Source organism: Heterodontus francisci, chromosome 13 (genome assembly GCF_036365525.1).
Source record: "Heterodontus francisci isolate sHetFra1 chromosome 13, sHetFra1.hap1, whole genome shotgun sequence".
NCBI lineage: Eukaryota > Metazoa > Chordata > Chondrichthyes > Heterodontiformes > Heterodontidae > Heterodontus > Heterodontus francisci.
In genome coordinates, this window is record NC_090383.1 from 7,871,780 (window position 1) to 7,883,251 (window position 11,472).

The window sequence follows — 11,472 nt, forward strand, 5'->3', positions numbered from 1 at the left end:
AGAACCCTACTGGAAGCAGCCTTCCAGTCACAAAAACAAAATTGTTGATTGTATTTCCCGTGTAAAAACAGTGACTGCAGTAGAAAATGTAATGCATTGCATGCAAAATCCTTGAGAATATCCTGAGAGATGTAATAAGGAACTGTATAAATCATGTTCTTTATTTCAACCTGCAAACGCCTTTGAAATGGATTCCAGTATTTGATTAGTTTTGTTGATAACTGCAAACCTTTGACTGTAAACCTTTGGTAAATGATTAATAATTTCGCTCAAATCCTTTCCTTTTGCTCGCAGGCACATTTTGGTTCTGTTTGCTTCCAATATGTTTTACTTTACATTTATTTGCATTTAAATCCATCTGCCAATTTCCATTCCATCTGCTTAACTTGTAACATTTTCACATAGGTAGGAATACTCAGTAAATGTAATCATATTACAAGATGCAGTCACCTCCAAGTTACTGAAGAATGAATGAAGAATTGGGCCTTAACATTTTACTACGTTAAAGGTGCTATATAAATGCAAGCAGTTGTTGTTGGGCATCCATTTGCCACTTGAATCAACTTTCAAACAGGCCTTTAATTGGGGCAATTTTTCCAAAACAGGCAGGAGGCTGTCTAAATATACCAGACAGGATCCTACACCTGTTGTAGTACAACAATTGTAAGCTTAAGGAGAATTGGGTGCAGCATATTTGTCCCAATTTCTCTAGGACTTAACCCCCAGAAACTGAACTGGACCAGCCATATAAATACTGTGGCTACAAGAGCAGGTCACAGGCTGGGAATTCTGTGGCGAGTAAGTCACCTCCTGACTCCCTAATGCCTGTCCACCATCTACAAGGTGCAAGTCAGGAGTGTGATGGAGTACGCTCCACTTGCCTGGATGGGTGCAGCTCCAACAACACTCAAGAAGCTTGACACCATCCAGGACAAAGCAGCCTGCTTGATTGGCATCCCATCCACCACCTTCAACATTCACTCCCTCCACCACTGACACACTGTGGCAGCAGTATGTACCATTTATAAGATGCACTGCAGCAACTTGCCAAGGCTCCTTTGACAGCACCTTCCAAACCCGCAACCTCTACCACCTAGAAGGACAAGGGCAGCAGATGCATGGGAACATCACCAACTGTAAGTTCGTGTCCAAGCTACACATCATCTTGACTTGAAACTATATCGCCATTCCTTCAATGTCACTGGGTCAAAGACCTAACAGCACTGTGGGTGCACCCACACCACATGGACTGCAGCAGTTCAAGAAGGCAGCTCACCACCACCTGCTCAAGGGCAATTAGGAATGGGCAATAAATGCTGGCCTTGCCAGTGATGCTCACATCCCATGAAAGAATAAAAAAGAAGTCACCCCTAGAAACCTCGCTGAAAAGGTAAATTTTTAGTTATTTTTAGCAAAAGGTTTTTGTTGGGTGATGAAGGGAAGGACCTTTTCTCCAGACCCTACAGAAATCTTCCAGCCTGCTGCCAGCCCATTCTCACCTTCCTCCCCCTGCCCCCGATCGACCTCCTCCTGCCAAAAGGCCTTGTTTACTGGGCGTCTGCCTGTAGTGGATTTTCCTCTTCACTAGACAGGCGAGCTGTAATGAGTTGGGGTCGTGGGGGATTCCGGGAGAAATAAACAGGGCACCTTGGGTCTGCAGCACGCCGAGACAATGTTAACCAGGGAAATTGTTTGGGCCAAAAACAAGAAATGCTGGAATCACTCAGCAGGTCTGGCAGCATCTGTGGAAAGAGAAGCAGAGTTAACGTTTCGGGTCAGCGACCCTTCTTCGGAGTTCCGAAACTGACCCGAAACGTTAACTCTGCTTCTCTTTCCACAGATGCTGCCAGACCTGCTGAGTGATTCCAGCATTTCTTGTTTTTGTTTCAGATTTCCAGCATCCGCAGTATTTTGCTTTTAAATTGTTTGGGCCTCCTGACTGCCAGACCAGGCTGGGCCTGCAGACAAGTTACCAATATTGCGCCCAATCAGCAGCGAATCTGACTGATTCTTCCAATGTGGAAAATTCAGGTGTAACATTGAGTCCACAGCGCAGAAACAGGCCATTCAGCCCAACTAGACCATGCTGTCATTTGTACTTTGCATGAGCCTCCTCCCACCCCTCTTCATCTCACCTCATCAGCATATCCTTCTATTCCTTTCTCCCTCATGTGCATATCTAGTTTCTCCTTAAATGTATTTATGCCATTCAACGAGTTTTAGGTGTTATTGCAATCTGATCTGGAAAAGTGAAATGTGTCCGTGTATTTGACAACTCCAAACTACTGTGACCCCCCCCCCCCCCCCACCACCCCACTTCACAAAGGCAGTTTTGGGTTTATAAGCTTTTTTTCAGATCTTCCAGTACAGGACACCTGGTAGCTTCTCTCAAGCACCCAATATGACCAGCTTCGACTCGTCAGATGGATATATTCGCAAAACAATAAGGACACATTTCATTGATGTCACCTGGATAGCAGTTTTCTTATGATGTACCTCATGCCCATCCTGTCCAACAACAACATACCGAATAATACAATTATGACACTAATGTCTTCAGTTAGAAACATTGGGACTTTAAGTTAAAGCAGGAATGCAGTTTACTACAGCAAATGAATAAAACCCATAAAAGTTGAGTTGCAGAAATGTCAATTCCAAAATAGGTTTCCGTGTTATGCATTTCCTTCACGTCTCAGGTGCTAAATCTCCAAGCAAGTTTCCCTCAAGCTCCAACAGAATGAAAGTACACCGCATTGCTTTAAATATACATGACTGCAACTTCATTTTAAAGCTCTGTTACATTACAGTTGTAATGTTCCACATGTTCTGCCTTCTCAAGTGAATTATAAAAACAAATTAAAATTGGATGGTACTGAATGCAATCCTCTGATCACAGTTTACTGTGAAACTGCTCCTTTTAAAGTAAGAGTTCACCTCGGGAGACAAGACGAGAGATCAGTATCAAGTTAGTCTTGCCGGTCGATTCTAAACTCCTGCCATTTTCCTGCAGGAAGAAAGCTGCGAGCACAGGTTGCCTTCTTACACTAATTTATTTTCCTTGCTAATTTTGTCTGTCATTTTTTTCCACCTTCTTTTCTCCTGAAGGCAACAGCCTCAGCCGGGATACATCGAACCATACAGCAGAGAAGGAGCCCATTCGGCCCATCGCGCCTGTGCCAGCTCTTTGAAAGAGCTATGCCCAGTATACTGGTGGTGGTCATCCTCTGGTACCTGCCTCAGGGCCCATTTTGATAAGTGGGAATTGGCGATGAGATGGCAGGCAGAACCAAGTCCAATGTTTGTGTTTCCTGACAGGGATCAGGAGCGGGAACCCTGGACAATTCATTTCTCTCTCAGCCAAGATCACTGACACTAATTATTATTAGCACCCTCATCATCAACAGCTGAGTGGAGTTAACTCACCCGAGATCAAATCTGGGAATTCATATTTTTTATGGTTCAGCTACTCACTGCATAACTCATGCCCGTCTCTTCATTTATTAAATCCTTTTGAGTGAACTGAATCCCAATAGTAGCAAAGTCTAAATCCTTCAAGGTCGTGTCCAAATTAAAGGCGAGTTCATCCAAGTTATAATATCTAATGTAACTTTAATGGAGTGAAACCCAAACAGTTCACTGACTCTTTTTATATAGTTACAGTACACTGAATATTTTTATATAGTTACAGTACACTGAATCTTTTTATATAGTTACAGTACACTGAATATTTTTATATAGTTACAGTACACTGAATCTTTTGTAAGCCTCATAATTTGTTTGTATAAAAAAGTTCTAGCAAACAAAAGGAAATTATATTAGTAAATTATAGCGAGGATTAGGGGACCCAGATTTAAGGTTTCAGACAAGAGATACAGGGGGGATTTGAGGAAGAACATTTTTTACGCAGCGAATGGTAATGACCTGGAAGTCACTGCCTATGGGGGTGGTGGAAGCAGAGACAATTAATGATTTCAAAAGGAAATTGGACGTGCACTTGAGGGAAATAAACTTGCAGGGCGATGGGGATCGAGTGGGGGAGTGGGACTGACTGGATTGCTCTCCAGAGATCCGGCATGGACTCGATGGAGGGGAGGTTGCTATGGGGGTAGCGTCTTGGGCACGGGGGCGTTCACTGCGGCTGAGGGACCCTCTGTGGGCCACGGAGCACCCATCATGGAGGGCCCCCCTCAGGAACCCACTAAGAGGCCTCCAGAGTTTACCTGGTGGACTCCCTACGTAGCAAAATGCCCGCCTGGCAGGCAGCCATGCCACTAATGATCCCGTCACTGGCAATATGCCATGGCAGTGGGAAGACGCAGGATTCCCCTCCCAACACCTTCCCCCGCCATATTGCCAGCCCTCCAGTCTCGCAACCTGTCTCCAATGGGCGCCGAAAATTCAGCCCATTATATGAATCTAGGAATGGCTGTATTTATGTCTGCAATGTACCACATTATATGTTATGCATATCTTCAGAGTTAATTTTCTGTAGGGAAGCTTATGCTAGCACTTCTCAAAAAAAAATTAGTGTTTCATTTAGTGATGTCACAAGTGCACTGCGCTGCTTAAACGTTTAATGAGTAGCTACAATTAAAAGGAAAAGCGTGGCACATTTTATAGCTGTTTTATTTTATATGAATATAATTTAACAGCTTTTATTAAATTGAATTGAGGTTGATTATCATGACTTTCAATGCACTTGTGAACTAAAGTTCTTATAAGCATTCAACTCAACAGGTAATTTACTCAATAGTCTAAGAGTGCTGCTTGCATTGTGCTTTATCGCATTTATTTTGCTCTGCTTTACAATTAGCAAAAACATTGATCGTGTGCTTTAATAAACTAAGTGCACAGAAGGACAAAGCAATGTGAATCAGCCCAACAAAGCATTCTAATTAAGACTTGACACAGTGCAATGGAAACTGTCGCAACACTTAGGTAACTCACCAGAATTATATTTGTTTCTTTTAAGGTTATATAAAAGACAGAAGGCAGTAAATTAGTATACCTTGGCGGTGAGCAAAGTGTTTAATTTAATTACTCCAGGAAAGGAAGCACCATTATAAAACAAACATAGGCCCAGATTTTGCATTAGGAATAATGGCGAAGCTATCAATACTCACTGTTATTATGGAGTAAATCAGGCAGCAACTTCCAGAATTCGTATGTGCGCAGTTAAACGCGGAACCCGCTCCATCACAAGCTTTGCTACTCCAGTACCCTGTCAAGGGCCTGCAGTTGCATTATCTACCTACTGGCAACCCACTAAACACATCTAGGGTTGGTGCGTGCAGTTATAAGTGATTTTTTAACAACATGTTAATTTGGAAGTACTGCCAATAAACCTCTTTGGCATTGAAAATTTACAAGTGTGGAGTCTCATTCCTTCAGAATTTAATTATTGTTGGAGACGTTAACAATTACTATTTTTCACTTTTTCTTTCTGACTCTTATCTCGCTTTTAATCCCATCATTCTTTCCCTGTCTTTATTTTGCTTTATTCACATGATTTAAATATTTTAATTTATACTTCCTGGTTTAGACTCTGTTAGCCCGACTCTAACTGACTCAAAACACCTTCATTTACACAGAGTTAAAAATAAGCCCTGCATGTCTCACTGGGGATTCTACAATCTGATTTGTTGAAGAGCTATGCTATTGCTTGTTCTGCTCACACATAGATTCTCTGCAAGGGGTGCTGCACTGACAAGGGCCTCTAAATACCATAAGTTGCCAGTCAAAAGTGCACAGAAAATCTGTAGGTGACTGTAATCTTGATGAACATTCCTTCATTGCTGACTGTAAAATCTTGACCAAATGGGGATAAAACCTGGGATTTTCTATGGTCGGCACACAGCCATCAGGGCAGCAGATTATCCATCTTGAATTCCTACATGAAAATGAGTATTAAATAAAATTCATAGGGTTGTGAATGTTGACAGTGATAATTTGAAGATTATTGCAAGGATGAGAAAAATGGCTGCAATCATTAATATGCGATGCATGTCAGCACATCTCAAAGTAACAAATCTAATTCTGGCAGGTTGGAGAATTCTGTTCAAGTCACAGGAGGAAAATCTTTTTTCCACAACGAGCGGTTAGGATTCAGAATCAACTGTCTGCTCGGGCTGGTGGATACAGATTCTATAGTAGTCTTCAAAAAGGGAATTGGATAAATACTTGAAGGGGAAACAATTACAGGGAATGGCGAAAGAGCGGGGCAAATGGGACTAACTGGATTGCTCTTTGAAAGGGCCAGCACAGACTCGATGGGCCAAATGGGCTCCTTCTGTGCTGCACAATTCCATGTGGTGAGAGTGACCCAGCCTGCTTCTCAGGACTGGGAATATCCTGCATAAGATTCACATACATGCCTCAAAGCTCTCAGAGTCCCACTCTGCTGTTTGAAGTGCAGAGTGGGTCTCCTGATGGCTCAGGTTCATGGAGGTAGACCCTGTCCCAAATACCAGTGGTGCACATACTGTGGGGTGGGTGGCCTGCACCAGTAAGGGTTTGTACCAAGAAGAAAATTGGAGTGGAGCTCTAAGGGTAGACTTGAAGCCTAGGAAGACCAAAAGGGGGACATCTATATGCAAACTGCGTTCTTCCAATTCTAGCCTCTTGCACAACCCCACTTTTAGTTTTAAGCCCTACCTTCAGCTGCCAAGATTCTAAGCCCTGGAATTTCCTCCCTAAGCCTCTCTGACTCTGTCTCCTCCTTTAAGACACTCCTTAAAACCTATCCCTTTGTCCAAGCTTTTGATCATCTGCTCTAATATCTTCTTCTGTGGCTCCGTGTCAAATTTTGCTTGATAACGCTAATTGGGATGTTTTATTACGTTAAAGGCACTATAAAAATGCATGTTGGTGTTGTTGTTTCGGAATCTTTCCAAGGGAACAGCAGCAGATATTTGGAGAGGTAATCCTCTGCTATGGAATCTATTGCCTCTTCTCTTGTGCACCCATTGTGCCTTTGCAAGACCACAGCAAAACTCATACCAACTCTCATCCAGCTGGCGTTTCATTGGTCTTTAAGGGAACATAATTGGCAGTTGCCAGGTAGCTCCGAATTCCCCAAACATGCCCCAAAGTGTGGGGTAGGTTGGAGGGGAGCCAGGCAGTAGACTTGCCTGCTACTGCCCACTGGAAGTTCTAACATTGGCTACACAAGGTGGCATTCTCCTGGATCCAGGTTCCGCCCCAAATTCTGTTGCCTCATGTGGTGATCTGCCCAACACTGTTACTCATTTATGAGTCAGTGTTGGCAGTGGAGAGCAACCTGGCACCTACATGGTGTAACTTCTACCAAGTGATGCAAGTGATGAGGAGCGGGAGCTTATTTTGATCTGCCTAGCCACGTCTGTCAGTGGACAAGTACAGAATATAGAAAGTCAGTGAATTCTCAGCTTTACTTTGTGTTGAGTTTATCATTTAACTTATTTGTGTCATTGCTTGTGGGGAGTGTCATGGCAGAACGTCTGTCTGTTTCTTGGCTGCTATCAGAGTGCTATCATACCATGTGATAGAGTACACTGCCTGTCAATGGAGAACACTGCATCTCCTGTGTATAATGCAACAGGAACAGCAGGAGGTATTTGTATCTGCTCAAAATTAATTATTAACATTTTCCCACTGTTTGATCCTCATTCTGTGACGAATTAGCAGATCTTAATCTTACAGTTGGAGTGTTGCAATTGGCCACAATACTGGAGAGTGGAAAAAAACAATCAGCCAGCGATGTCTGCCACAATGTGTACATGCATGGGCGTGAGGTGATGGCATGATACGAAGCCCATCTGATGTTCCTTTAGTCACTCACTGCCATCCATGAGGAATGGACAATTAAGTAAATCACTGGAGGTGGCTAGTGACGTTACAGCTATAATCATGGAAGGATCAACATTTCTATAGAGGAAAAAGGGCACAGAAACAGGCCATTCGGCCCAACCAGCCCATGCTGGTGTTAATGCTCCACTTGAACCTCCTTCCATCCTTCCTTATCTAATTATCAGCACAACCCTCTATTCCCTTATCCCTCATGCACTTATCTAGCCTTCCCTACACTATTCACTTCAACTACTCCCTGTGGTGGCATGTTCCCCATTCTCATCACTCTCTGGGTAAAGAGGTTTCTTCCGGATTCCCTGTGTGATTTCTTGGTGACTATCTTATATTGATGGCCCCCAGTTTTGCTCTTCCCCACAAGTGGAAAAATTAGTGGAATTTCAAATTTCTAATTGGAACATTAGTGGAATTTCTCGCCTTATGCACTGCCATGCCCAGTACAGGCATGTCCTATTCTTAACTTTAAACATAGACTATCTTCAGACTAGCATCTTCTGGAACAGATTTTTTCTTTTGTTTTAAATGAACCACAATGGACATTAAAAGCGGACATGGGTTGCAAAGATGGGCACCGAAGATCAGCTGACTTTTGGCTTGTGTATTCGAGAACTGACTCACTGTCTGAAACGACCAAAGAATACTTTCCAGACTAGGAGGTGTCATCAATACCCATTCTGAAAACATAGGGAGATATTCCTGAATTGAATGGTTTTCTTCTGATACAAAGAAAGTGATTGTCTTAACCCTCCTCAGGGTGAATGTCTTCGAAAAATAAACAGAATGAGGCTAATTAACCTAGACCCCCACGATATTTGGAAAAGGAACTGTGAGAAGGTGGGGCTCCTTTTAAAAAAATCTTTAAAATACACATTGCAAGAAAAAGCAGCAGCAGTCAAGGCAGTACCAACATGCCTGAAAAGAATTTGAGACTGTAACATCTTAAGGTCTCCAAGCCTGTTCCTTTTCAAGCCCACCAGGACAGAAAATCGACCTCCTGGTAATGAGACTACAAGAAACTAACTGTATGACCTGCTGAAAATCCACCTCTTCGAGAGAATCCTACAACGACTTTTATATACGACTCCAGCTATCGAATCCACCTAACTACACTTCAGGAGTGAAAATGCCATCTTCACCGGGCTCGCAATGCATGCCTTTTCCCCAACTTGAGCCAAAATCGCGTAACTATGAACTATGCTTGTAATTTGCAAAAGTACACTTTTAATGGCGTTCTTTCTCAAGTGTGTGTGACTGGTGAGTAACACAGCGTTAGATTTTCGGGGTGAACCCATGAATTTATTTAAATCCATGAAAAGCGTGTTGCTCGTTACGCAAATTGGCCGTACACTCAGGGGTTAAGAAAGACACACACTGAAACACACTGATTACGTATAGAAAAGGGGAAATAACTATAGCTCCAACACTGGCATCTACCCAGCAATGTGAAAAATTTCCCAGGTATGTTGTTTGCACAAAATGCAGGACAAATCCAATCCAGCCAATTACTGCCCCATCAGTCTACTCTCAATCATCAGTAAAGTGATGGAAGGTGTCATCAACAGTGCCATCAAGCAGCACTTGCTCAGCAATAACCTGCTCAGTGATGCTCAGTTTGGGTTCCGCCAGGGCCACTCAGCTCCTGACCTCATTACAGCCTTGGTTCAAACATGGACAAAAGAGCTGAACTCAAGAGGTGAGGTGAGTGTGACTGCCCTTGACAACCAAGGCAGCATTTGACTAAGAACGGTATCAAGGAGCCCTAGCAAAACTGAAGTCAATGGGAATCAGGGGGAAAACTCTCCACTGGTTGGAGTCATACCTAGAACAAAGGCAGATGGTTGTGGTTGTTGGAGGTCGATCATCTCAGTCTCAGGACATCACTGCAGGAGTTCCTCAGGGTAGTGTCCTAGACCCAACCATCTTCAGCTGCTTCATCAATGACCTTCCTTCCAACATAAGGTCAGAACTGGGGCTGTTCACTGATGATTGCACAATGTTCAGCACCATTTGTGACTCCTCAGATATAGGAGCAGTCCATGTCCATATGCAGCAAGACCTGGACAACATTCAGGCTTGGGCTGATAAGTGGCAAGTAACATTTGCACCACACCAGTGCCAGGCTGTGACCATCTCAAACAAGAAGGAATCTAATCATCTTCCTTAATGTTCAATGACATTACCACTGCTGAATCCCCCACTATCAACATCCTGGGGGTCACCATTGACCAGAAACTGAACTGGACCAGCCACATAAATGCTGTGGCTACAAGAGCAGATCAGAGGCTAGGAATTTTGTGGCAAGTAACTCAATTCCTGTCTCCCCAATGCCTGTCCACCACCTGCAAGGCACAAGTCAGGAATGTGATGGAATATTCTCCACTGGCCTGGATGGGTGCAGCTGTAGCAATACTGAAGAAGCTCGACACCATCCAGGACAAAGCAGCCCACTTGATTTGTATCCCATTCTTCAACATTCACTCCCTCCACCACCAACGCACAGTGGCAGCAGTGTGTACTATATACAAGATGTACTGCTGCAACGCACCAAGGCTCCTTCGACAGCACCTTCCAAACCCGTGACCTCTACCACCTAGAAGGACAAGGGCAACAGATGCATGGGAACACCACCACCTGCAAGTTCCCCTCCAAGCCACACACCATCCTGACTTGGAACTGTATCGCCGTTTCTTCACTGTCACTGGGTTAAAATCCTGGAACTCCCTTCCTAACAGCACTGTGGCTTTACCTACGCCCCACGGACTGCAATAGCTCAAGAAGGCAGCTCACCACCACCTTCTCAAGGGCAATTAAGGATGGGCAATAAATGCTGGTCTAGCCAGTGACACCCACATCCCCCAAACAAATTTAAAAAAAAATAACTGGGATTTCAGTTTTCTCTCAATTCTGTCCATAACAGCATTAAGAAGGTTCAATGAAAAGTATCATATATGGTACTAAACATAGTTGGTGGGAGTAAATTTGACGATAACTCTGGACCATTAGTCTTACAATATGCAATAATCAGGCTGAGAGAGTGTCCCTTCAGTCAAAATTTGTATTTATAGATCACCTTTAACCTAGTGAAATGTGCCACAATGCTTCACAGGAATGTTATCAAACAAAATTCGACACTGAGCCACATAAGGAGTTATTAGGGCTGATGATCAGATGCCTGATCAAAGAGGTAGGCATAAGGAAGTGTCTTAAAGGAATAGAGAGAGGTGGAGAGACAAAGAGGTTTGGAGAAGGAACTCCAGAGCCGAGGACTGAGGCAGCTGAATGCAAACCTACCAAGAGGCCAGAATTGGAGGAGTCCAGCGACCTCAGAGTGTTGTAGGATTGAAGGATGTCAGAGTGGCGAGGCCGTGGAGTGAATTGAAAACAAGAATTTTAAAATACTGCCATTTTAAAGTAATTAAACATTACTTTTTAATTACTTAAAAAAATATTTTTGCAGTGATATCATTTATCAAAGAGTAACCAAAAATTAAATTGCTGCATGACGCATGTAAGCCTTCATTAATATTGCAAGAAAATAAACCAACTTTAAGCTACTCTCCTCACCAAATTCTGCTTCTAAGCTGTGCCCATGAATTACGACAGTTTCAGTCTGAATTCTGTTTTTAT